Below are 12,255 nucleotides of genomic sequence, written 5' to 3' on the forward strand. Positions count from 1 at the left end.
ATTCAAAAACGGTGATGTCACAATACGCAGTACACCCCTAGACATTCGTTAAGTGGTCTAGTTTTCAAAATGTGATCATTTGTGGGGTTTCTCCATCATTTTGACTGCTCAAGGGCTCTACAGGTGGGCAATGGGGCCTCAAACACTTTCAAGCAATATGTCTGTTCTGAAAACAACCAGCTGCTCCTTTTGGTTTGGGCCCTGTTATGCATACGTACATAAGATTAGGACCACGATGGATATGTTTCTGAACACAGGACCAACAGGGGTATCCTTTTTGGGGGGAAAGTCTTCATTCATATTTAGGGCTCAGCCCGTGTTACTGCAGGATGGAGACGGCCGTACCTCAATACGGATGTCTCTCTGCAGCGCCTGGAGAAAGAACATGTGAGCGGCTTCATTGCCGGTCATGTGTTCTTTCTTCAGCGCTGCAGAGAGACATGCGTCTTAAGGTACGGCTGTCTTCTTCCTGCAGTGAGGGCTCAGTCACATGGGTGCATCGGTGCCTGTGTACGGGTGTCGATGTGCCCGTGTGACTGAGCCCTTAAGCTGTACAAAAAAAAATGTTTTTAAAATGACGCAATTGCCAAAAAAAATGAAAATTGTAATTTTTTCCTTCTGTTTTGCTTAGATTCATTCAAAAACTGTGGGGTTATAATACACAGTACACCCCTAGATGAATTCGTTAAGGGGTCTAGTTTTAAAAATGGGGTCATTTGTGGAGGTCCTCTGTTGTTTTGGCTGGTCAAGGTGCTCTACAAGTGGGCAATGGGGCCTAAATCACCTTTAAAATGTCTGTTCTGAAAACCACCGGCTGCTCATTTCGGTTTGGGCCCCATTGTGTCTAAAGACATAAGTTTTTAGGGCCACAACGGATATGTTTGTGAATGCAGGACAAACAGAGGCATCCATTTTAGGGTGCAAATCCTTATTTTCATGTGAACTATAGAAACAAATCATGTCTTTAAAATGACACATTTGCAAAAATATGGAATTTTATGTTTTCTACGCTAAATTGCATTAACTCCTGAAAAGAAACTGTGGGGCAAAAATACTCATGATCCATCCCCCCAGTGAATACATTAAGATGTGCAATTTTTTAAATGGGGTCATTTGTGGGGGTATCTATTATTCTGATACTTATGAGCCTTTGCAATCTTGGCTTGGTGCAGGAAAACAAAGTGTTCCTCAAAATGTTAATGATCAATGTTAAATTAGTACATCTCCTAAATGGTTAAAAAAAATTAAGTTTTTCAAATGTGCATCCAGAATAAAAAAAACAGACGGAGATATAGGTCTCATCAAAAATTTGTACAGTATCTTTGTACATAATTGAGATATTGCAGTTGAAAATGTGAAAAAAATGTGGTGCTTTTAATAAATATACATAAATTCTATCAGTCAATTTTTAACATCTAAATGAAGTACAACATGTGGTGAAAAAACAATGTCAGAATCACTTGGATATGCAAAACATTTACAGAGTTAAGGCCCATTTAGATGCACAAAGCCGTCTTTTGAGCGAGAATCGTTGAGTCCAAACACGCAGCAATCATGCAGTTTTTATTAATGAATCGTTCATCGTTGTCATTCAGCAAGCTGAGTCTTATCAGGACCGTGGGCTGAGTTCTCAGCAGGATACCGCTGATACTATTGTTTCGGCTGGTATCCCGCTCAGACAACACAGCAGAATTATGCAGAAGACAGTGCTCCAGCTGTCTTCTGCATCTCTCGCTCGGAACACAGCGGGAGTATGCAGAAGACAGCGCTCCAGCTGGCTTCTGTATACCCCACTCGGAGTGCTCAGCTGTATATAAGCTGAGTGCTCCGTGAACACAGCAGAAGTATGCAGAAGACAGCGCTCCAGCTGTGTTCTGCATACCCCGCTTGGCGCCCTCAGCTGTATACCAACTGAGCGCTCTGAGAAGACAACAGCTGTATGCAGAAGACAGCGGTCTCTCTTGTCTTCTACATACAGCGTGAGCCTTCATTTATGCACTTATGCAAATAGAACGCTCAAAACTGTTGTTTGAGCGAATTTTGGGCAATCATCTTGTAAATGCACACAACAATTAACGCTCACAAGATGTCTTTTTAGCGAATTTTGAGTGATAATTGTTCTGTCTAAATGAGCCCTTATTCTATGTTAAAGTAACACATGTCAGATCTCCAAAATTTGGCCTGGTTATTAAGGCGCAAACAGGCTTGGCCACTAATGGGTTACTTTATTTAGTAATGAAAAATGTATATGAAAAGATGTTAGATAATTTCTGTATTTTTTATGTAATGTTGCTGTAGGTATATACTACTTGTTGTTTTGTAACTGCTTTATAATAAATTTTATTAAATATAGAAATAATGTGTTTTAATTTTTTTAGCGTTTGCATTACTTTTCATGAATTTTTATTAATACATTTTAATCCTTTAATGACATTTTCATTATTTATAACTATTTTTTCACAACACTGTACTTGCATATATATTTAGAGTATATGATAGTACTGTACATTAGCCTGTAGACTTATACTGTACGTACATAGGCTGCTGTTAAAGCAAACATAGGTATGCCCCTAAAAACAGCCATACTGAACAGTACCTAGGACCATTTAATGGACCCTGAGCTGTCCATCCATACAAGGTAAGTAGTGTCTCAGGGAATTCCTGTGACGCAATCAAAGAGGGATCCATTGTATGACACAATCAGTTTTGAATACAGCAGACAAGGGGTTAAATTATGAACATCAGAGCTTTCGCTTTCTTGCATCATTAGAGTGGGACTACAGCTGTGAAATGTAGCTGAAATCCTGCTCTTGATTTTGTGATCTTGCAAGTACACTGGCAGTGCCCATGCAATCAGAGCACCATAATAGTGCGCCACAGGGCTTCTGCTGCCTGACCTATACTATTATGGTGGAGCTAATCAGTGGGCTAATAAAACTAATAACAAGAATATATTTAATAAAGTATAAATATCTAAATTATTGAGAAAACTTGTAGGTTTTATAGCTGGAAAGCTCAAATTTATTAGAAAATGAGATAATCATGATTGGACATAATGAATGGCCAATTCAATTAAAGTGGTTTTCTAGAACTTCAATATTGATGTCCTATCCTTAAAACGGACAATCAATCTTTGAGTGGGAGTCTAGTCTTGGCACCCTTGCCAAGCAGCTAAATAAAGGGACCCATGCACAGTTTGCCCAGGAACCATGAATATTTAAAAGCTTTGGGAAATCCCTTTGAAGGTAATTAATTACACCTAATTTTCAACAACAAAGGATATACAAATTCCAAAAAGTCAGGCCACCATAAAATTTACTTAGAATATCTGTAGTGTCCACAAGTGAGAAACATATGTATTCCTAAAGGTCCATTTAGACGCAACGATTATCGCTCAAAATTCGTTTAGGCGATCAAAAGTGAGCGATGGTTTTGCTTTTAAAGACGACCATTTAAACTTAACGATTATTGTTGGAAAATGGACAAGGCGGACGGGAATTTCGGTCATTCATTTATCATTATCTTTTATGATAATTTACGATAATTGAACAATAGTTTGTTTGAAAGGCGTGTGCCTCAGTGAAGGTAAAAAATGAGGTAAAAAACGGCTGAACGAATTTCATTTAAACCAAACGAAAAGCAAACTGCCAAACGATGGGTTTTAGGCGAACTGAAAGACAGCGATGAACGAATTACGAATGAAAAGTGCACAATAGGAGCGCGTTTACACGTAACAATTATCAGTCCCTTTCGACACTTTTAACAAATTTTGAGCGATGATCGTTGTGTCTAAATGGGCCTTTACTGAGAGAAGTGTGGCTATTCATATTTCCCATGATCTATGCAACAGCATTTAATTCCTTAGTATTTTTATATAACAAAGCCTTTGACCCAAAAGCTAACATTAGCATAAACAGTATTACAACCTACATCCATGGTCACATGTCATCAGAAAAGTTTTAATCATGGTAAAGTCTTTGTCCTCTTTGTTCATTTGGAAACATGGCATTAGCTAAGTGTTCTATATCTTATAATGGCCCTTTTACACAGAATGAAAGCCTCACGATTCTCGTTTGCCCGAGTGAACGAGCTAATGACGTCATCACCGGCTCGTTCGCGTTTGACTGGCAAATTATCATTGGGAATTGTGAACGTCTCGATCACTTCTTGTTCAGTGTTTCCCATTCCAATGTGAAACACTAAACAATCAGTGTTATAATGCAACAAAAAGCCAACACTCAAATGATGATTTTTATGCCTGCTGAATCTAAACAACAAATGAGAAGCGCATGATTCTTGTTCGTCATTCAGTCATTGGGTTGCATTTAAGCTGAACAATTATCATCCAGTTTCATTCGTTTTAACAATTTTTGGAACAATAATCATTCTATATAAACAAACCATAAGTCTATGAATACCCTCGTACATCTGGGACTGAGTTCGGGTGTTCACTGCAATTTTTCAAACCTTTATAACTTACAGATCCAAGACAATAGAAAGGTATTTTGTAAGAGAGGTGGACTGTACATAAAACTAATTAAAGCAGCAAAAGAAAAGAACATGGTCTGAATTTTAAAAATATTAGCATTTAAAAAAATAATACACATGCCTTATTAGTGTGTAATGCTGAATCTTCCAATAAATGATTGACTAGTGGAAGTCTGAACACTGTGTCTGCCACCAATCAATAGAATGCAATGGCAATATAGTCAATGGTCAACTATGTGGCTTTAATTGATGCCGACAAGAGATGAAATGGCATAGGTCAAAATGATTGTGATTGTAAAACTCTCGTGCATCCTAGTGTTATGCCATCAACACCTGTAATGAAACAGACCATTTTACAATTCATTTTTTAATTTTTAAGCAATTATTTAACTACTTCTTCATGATAATTATTTTCGGATTTTGTAATATTGCATATTTTACATTGACATGCTAAAGTGAACTTGAGGCATGAAGATTTCAATTATCTTTCTGAACTGTTTGCACTCTGTTGCTTCTTAAGGACCATTTAGACACAACGATTATTGCTCAAAATTCGCTCAAAAGCCATGTTTTGAGCAATAAGTGTTGAGTGTAAATATGCCCATCTTTCAGTTTTCTGCCATACGACAGATTTCAGATTGGCTTAAAATCCATCGTTCAGCAAACACAGCTGATAAGACAGACCACATAATGTTCTCAGCTGTCAGCCCCCCTGGCAGAACAAAAGGAATTATTCAGAGAACAGCGGGCGGTCCTCTCAATAATTCAGCTCCTGACAGCTCACAGGCTACTAATTTGTACTAATGGGCGTTAGTACCAATTAGTAGATTATGCAAACTGATCGCTCAAAAGCCATCTTTTGAGCTATCATCTTTGTGTCTAAACGCACCTTTACAGTCTTTTGGTGCAATGAGGACATCTCTGTGTGGGCTTTTTTTCTATGCTATTTATCAGGATTAGTTAAAATAATTGTTATTGTTAGTTTTACTAAAAACAGGATAAAATGCCGTATTTGTATTTGTTTAGAAGCTTGGCTTAATGTCAGCTACTTTGATGTGCTCAGACCTTTATTGTTTCTTTTTAAAAGTTTGCATAATATATGCACACATGATTTACTTTATATTATCTCTGCTTTTATCACTGGTTCCCATTTCTCACAGTCAGCTTTCCTAGTGCCTGACCTCATTACAACATGAAGCTCTCTGCATTGTTGGTGATGACCCTACAAGCACAGCATTTTTGATTATTCTTCCACAGCTCTTGCTTCTGGCATCCGGTTAATGAAAAGATATAAGAATCGGGACACAAGAGAGATGCAAACAATAAAATATCTCTATTTGTTCTACAGAGACAAGGGAACATTTGTGCATAGCAATCCATTACAATGTAACCATTTCATCTGTAGACACCTGTCAGACATTATTCCATGTTGATAAATTTGTGTACTCTGACCTTATGATCTCTCCCCTGCCTGTTTGGCCTAAATGATCCTATTTAACCTGAAACTCATCTGTTTTTTTCCCAAAGAGTATTACTTTATGTTTCAGGGCAACAAATAAATAAGAGAAGAGCAAGAAAAGCAAAATAAATTGTCCTTTGTGTTTATTTTATGACTACCAAAGCAGTTTCTATGGCAATGAAAGATAGGAGAAGGAAAGTTTGATGTCTTTTGATAAAATAGCAGGGGCCGTTACAAATAGGTATGGAATAAATAACACTATAACAGGTGTAATCTAAAGAAGGTCGTAACATAGCTATTTGCTATACTTACACAAATTGAATAAAAAATTGTCTACAATTTTAAGACTAAAAACAGTGGTCAGAAACAGTTATCCATTAGGGCTTAATTTTTCTGATAATACAGCAGTGGACAAAACAACTGTAATGAAGCTTAGTAACCATGAATTTTAGGTGACTGGTGAAACATCTATGATATCAATTAGTTAAAAGATGGCATATTACAGATGTAGCAGCCACCAAACAAACGCAGCATAGAGCACTTACATTATTTACCACTATCGTTTATAGAATTAGTATTAGTATGGCCATACTATATAAATAGCGTAGAGCTCAGTGGCAAGATACATTATGATCATAGTGCAGTGAATGTACATTTGGCAGCATTGTTGCAATGCTAGGGCCCTGGGTTCAAATCCGACCAAGGGCAACATCTGCATGCAATGTATATATTCTTTCCATGTTTGTGTGGGTTTCCTCCAGCCTCCTCCCATACTTGAAAAACATACTAATAGGGAAATTTAAATTGTGAGCCCCCATGGGTACAGGGCCCAGTGTGATGAAAATCTGTGTACAGCTCTATGGAGTATGTATGTGCTATAGAAATGAGTAAAATTAAAAAATGGTGGCTGCAAAATCTGTAAATTGGTATCAAATTGAGATTGAAGTCAGTCATGGCAAACTTGCTTGGTCAGATTTCAACCTAAGACCCAGGTGCTTAAAGGCAACAGTCTCAACCACTGAGCCATCATGCTTCTTCCTCTGGAGAAGGAGAAAACCTTCTTCTCTTTATTCTCCTCCTCCAATGGAAGAAGGAGCATGGTGGCTCAGTGGTTAGCACTATTACCTTGCAGCAAAGGGGGCCAAGGTTTAAATCTGACCACGGACAGCATCTACATGGAGTTTGTATGAATGTTTTGTAAATATCCTCACAAACATTCATGCACATGTTGTCCTTGGCCAGGTTTGAATTTAAAACCCCAGCATTACAAAGCAACAGTGATAACTATTGAAACACATAGGAAGAGGAATTTTAGTGGGTTCCGTTTACACAAACCGCCTGAGGTTTAAGTTCAAGCCAAACCGAACTTTTAGCAAAGTTTGAACCGAAACAGGATTCGATTATTTTAGTTCTCTCAATACTAATCACCACTGTAGCGGCATACTACTGGCATGGGGCTCGTGATGGAAGGGAGCCAGCACTGCATTGCTTTCCCTGTCTGCTTACCTCAGTGTTATAGTAGCTATCTGTAGACACCACAAAAAGAGATTCAAAGCATATAGATTTATGCAGCTTACATTAACATTGTATAAACCTATTATATGTGAAGCTAGATCCCTTTATTGATGGTTGCATATATCAAGAATTATATGATCAAATCAGAAAAAGGATCATGTACAGCTATAAAAAGAATAATGTCATAATTTTGGACTAAAAACTGAATAATGAACCTGAAATTTACCGTAAGAGTGGTCTAGTATATTTGGAAAAAGAATTATTTACAAGGGGGTTTTTCATTAGCATTCAGGGTTTTGTCCTATGATTTCTTTGTATGCCCCCAATATACTGAACTACTGAGCTAAAGAACAAATCTGCAGGTAGAACCCAATCTAAAAAGATATCACAGTAATCATTACTAATCGATTTAAAACCTAAGGATACATGCTGGACTATAATCACACAATGGCATGTAGTGTAGATAACAAAACCACCATAGCCTCTAAAATTATCTACATAAATAATCACAACTAATGTTAATGTTCTAAATATAATTACTTGATATCTAAAAATTATACTCATGCTGTCCTGCGATGGGAGAATACACACTTTGATAATTGGAATATTGCACTGAAACATGCAAAAACCTTAAAGAGATCCTGGCAGGTCCCCTAAGCTACCTGGTATTTGAGTCACAGGGTATAGTAACAAACATCGCTTATAGCGATCAGTTTAATGGTTGTGCAAAACTTACTTTTGAAACTTTGTAGGGCAGATCTGGAGAGGAGTCCAATGAAGCTCATGCCTATTCTTACATGCACACACTTCTCGCTCTCGTCCAACCTCCAGATGCTGATTGACAAGTCATTCTGTTTTAGGGATCTTTCACGCGAGCACATAAATGGCGCGTTTTCACACCCGGCGTATATACGCACCCATGAGAGGCATTGATTTTTAATGCATCCATTCACATGGGCGAATATATGGCACATAAATACGCTGACAACGTGAAAATTATGACATATACGTGGGCAGTGTATATATTCAGCCAAAAAATGGTTCTGGAACTATGTTTTGGCCAATATACGCGGGCGGGTCCCATAGACTTCTATGGGAGCAGGAAAAGAGCAGGGAGGGGGAAGCATTTATGCAGCGTCCAACGCTGCAAAAAGCTTACAGGTGCCTCTATATAGGCACTGTAAGGCATCCTGAAAATTTTGGCAGAGCAAGGGATTTCCGGGGTGCAGAGTATTTTTTTCGCTAAAAAAGATGCTCATGGTCGTGTGAATGGACGAGAAAACGCTGGATGTGATTGAGGAAAGACGCCCATTTGGGCACTTAAACGGAGTGGGCATAAAAATGTAAAAACGCAGTTGCCGTTTATGCACTCGCATGAAAGAGCCCTTACAGGGCATACAAAGGGACAGGGGGAGGTGTGGGTTGCATATATGAACAGAGTTAGCCTGTGATGAGCTTGTGTTTATTTTCATTTTAGGCAAATAAAATGTGATAAGTGGAAAACTCTGGGAGAGATTTATCAAAACCAGTTCAAGGGAAACATGAAGCCGTTGCCCCTATCAACCAATTACTGTGGATTGCTTCTTTTATTAAAAAAAAAAGCTTGTGAAAAATGAGAGTTGGAATCTGACTCCTATGGGCACCTATTTCACATTTCGTTTGCACTATTTTTGATCTCTCCAGTTAATAGTAATTGAGAACTGAAAACCTGTTGTAGTCACTTGGAAGAAATAACTGCCTCAGTGAAACAAACTCTCCTGGTAAGACGTTCATCTAATTTCATCTAAAGAATTCATGGGTCTAAATACGAATGGAGACTTTAAATGGATGTGATGAATCGGCTTGTCACATATGTAGTTTAAAGAGATGAATAAAGTGCCCACCCCCCTAGCTGTCCAGTATCAATCAGCTGCCGTTCAGGACACTAGTAAAGGAAAGCTGAGTAGGGAAATACCTTTGAAGACTTCAGCAAAGGATGTTACACTCTCCCCCAGGGGGTCTCTGATGTTCTACATCCCCTCTGAAGGCAAAGCCAGCAAATGTTTATATTAATAGATAAGGACAGGAATTGGCCCTTCGCAAGGCAATAGTTCTCTGCCACCCATTTCCTGAAGGCCAAAAGCCAGACCTGATAACTTTTGGAGGCAAAGTTAAAGTGGTTGTCTCGCGAAATCAAGTGGGTCTATACACTTCTGTATGGCCATATTAATGCACTTTGTAATATACATCGTGCATTAAATATGAGCCATACAGAAGTTATTCACTTACCTGCTCCGTTGCTAGCGTCCCCGTCCCCATGGTTCCGTCTAATTTCGGTGTCTTCTTGCCTTTTTAGACGCGCTTGCGCAGATCCGTCTTCTCCCTTCTTCTCCCTTCGGCTCCGCTCGGCAGCATCGGCATTTTGGCTCCGCCCCCTTGTACGCATCATCGCGTAGCTCCGCCCCATGATGTGTGCCAGTCCAGCCTCCTGATTGGCTGGAATCGGCACGTGACGGGGGCGGAGCTACGCGATGATGCGTACAAGGGGGCGGAGCCAAAATGCCGATGCTGCCGAGCGGAGCCGAAGGGAGAAGAAGGGAGAAGACGGATCTGCGCAAGCGCGTCTAAAAAGGCAAGACGACACCGAAATTAGACGGAACCATGGCGACGGGGACGCTAGCAACGGAGCAGGTAAGTGAATAACTTCTGTATGGCTCATATTTAATGCACGATGTATATTACAAAGTGCATTAATATGGCCGTACAGAAGTGTATAACCCCACTTGCTGCCGCGAGACAACCCCTTTAACAAAGGATGTTCCCTCAAAACAACTAAATAATGTGATTTAGAAATTATGAAAGATCTGTACATCACAGCCCGCTGACAAGGATATTTTGTGAAATGTTGCATCACCGCGAATAAGATGCAAGGACTCCCATATTTGCGCGATGCCCAGGAAGCGAGAACTGCAAATCTTGGACCAGATACGTCCGAAACTACTCATGTGTGGGCTCAAAACGCATGTAAAATCATGAACGGAAACGTCGTCATAATTTCATGCATCTTTCTGTAAATAAGCACTGCTCTTTTCTTTGAGAATTTAAATTAATTAGTGAACCTAATCCTGGTTAACATGAAACCATATTCTCCGAAGATTATATTAATAATACATAAATTGAGTTCCAATTTACCGTTACAAAATTGGTGGTGGCAGCGTTTTATATGCATATTGTAGAGCTCTGGAGTGCATTAGAACAGATCAGGTGAGTGATTTGAGCTTTCGCTTCGCATGTGTGCCAAAGCCTAAGAAAGCTGGATACAATTCAGCCTGTATTCTAACGACTGCCAGCTTGCAATACTGCAGACTGTTTGAGGACAGAGGCGTCCCTTCCCGTCTCTCCTCTTGTCCAGTGAAGGACAAGTTGATTTTACAGCGCAGGGCCAGGCGGATTGCTGTAGAGTTGTGGCTGTGGCTCATGGTCGCTCATCTGGTGTCGCAGAAATTTGGGTACCAGTCGCTCCACAATCTAAGAGCCTTCCTTCCCCTTGCCCTGCTGCGTGACAACATATGTTGAAAATTCTGGTGAATATAGGCATACCGTTGCGTATGTAGCCAAAAGCTTCCCACTGTATAGCATACATTTACTAAATGAATACCCCTATGTATCACACTCTATGATGCTTCTCTACAACACAAAAAATGTTACCCCGATGAATAAAAAAGGCCACCTTTTTAGCCAATGCCAAATGACCTATGGATAGATTTGATGTATGTGCAGTGAGCCTTCTCAGCCTATTCACAATTGTGGTGTGAACACAGCCTAACAGAAAGCACAGAGATAAATCTCCATAGCACCTTTTTTATTAACTTCTTTATGATGTCTGACATCTGTCTAAGCAATTTTGAGAAGCTAATTAGGCTTTTTCCCTCTTTTTTAATCTGGGTGTCAGAAACAGAGAAGACACAAAACACTTATCAATACAGAGAATGATACATTATGCTTTTGTATACACAATCTTTTATGTGAACATAACTTTGTCCTCCATGTTGACCAGTAACCCTCAAATGCTTAAAACTTGCACCCAAGTTTTTTTCTTTGTGGGCTAAGAGGATAGCTATTATAAAAATGATGGTCCTGTGAGTTATCCTTTATTTGTTTAAACCTTTTATTCCTCTATTTCATCAGTTCCTAAAACAACTTCAATATATCATATCTGAATTTGTTTGGAGTGGTAGGAAACCCAGATTATGCTTCCATATCATGAATAGGAAATGGTTTCATGGTGGGATGGGTCTCCCAGACGGTTTTTCTATCTTGGACCAAATAAAAGCCTGGTGGTCTCCCAGACGTAATAACAAAATGGGTTTCCATCAAATTAGCACTCTGAGTATATCCCCGTATTTCTGTCCTGAGCACTGCTCCCCCAATCCCTTTGAGTTCTTAGTTTCCTAGTATGATAGCAACAACTAGATACAAAAAATAATATCAGAGTACATTTCTATCAAAAATCTACCTTTAAGATTTCTTTACACTTTTATCCCAGACCTTTCTCTAGACAGCTTGGCTTCACAGATGTTGAAAATCATATGAAGTGTTTTTTGGATATGCCAAATGAATTTGGGCTGCCCAAGAATGATTTTTACTTTCTCTGTATCAGAGATGCATTGTCTAAGTTATGCATTATCCAAGTTAAATATATTGAAACCTACAATTCTCCAAAATGACATTAGATATTACTATAATCCTTCGGGTATTTATGACTCTATGTTACCGGACTTTCTAAGAGACGGGCCTACGTATTTCTCAAAACA

The 12,255-nt window shown here is 39.0% G+C and overlaps 1 protein-coding gene across 1 annotated transcript in view; it reads right to left on the reverse strand.

Annotated features, from left to right (window-relative positions):
• The window catches only part of CCSER1 (coiled-coil serine rich protein 1), an 803,172-nt gene that overhangs the window by 113,313 nt on the left and 677,604 nt on the right, over nucleotides 1-12,255 (reverse strand). The window lies entirely within an intron of this gene.

The sequence above is a fragment of the Eleutherodactylus coqui genome, chromosome 7 (assembly GCF_035609145.1).
Source record: "Eleutherodactylus coqui strain aEleCoq1 chromosome 7, aEleCoq1.hap1, whole genome shotgun sequence".
Classification (NCBI taxonomy): domain Eukaryota; kingdom Metazoa; phylum Chordata; class Amphibia; order Anura; family Eleutherodactylidae; genus Eleutherodactylus; species Eleutherodactylus coqui.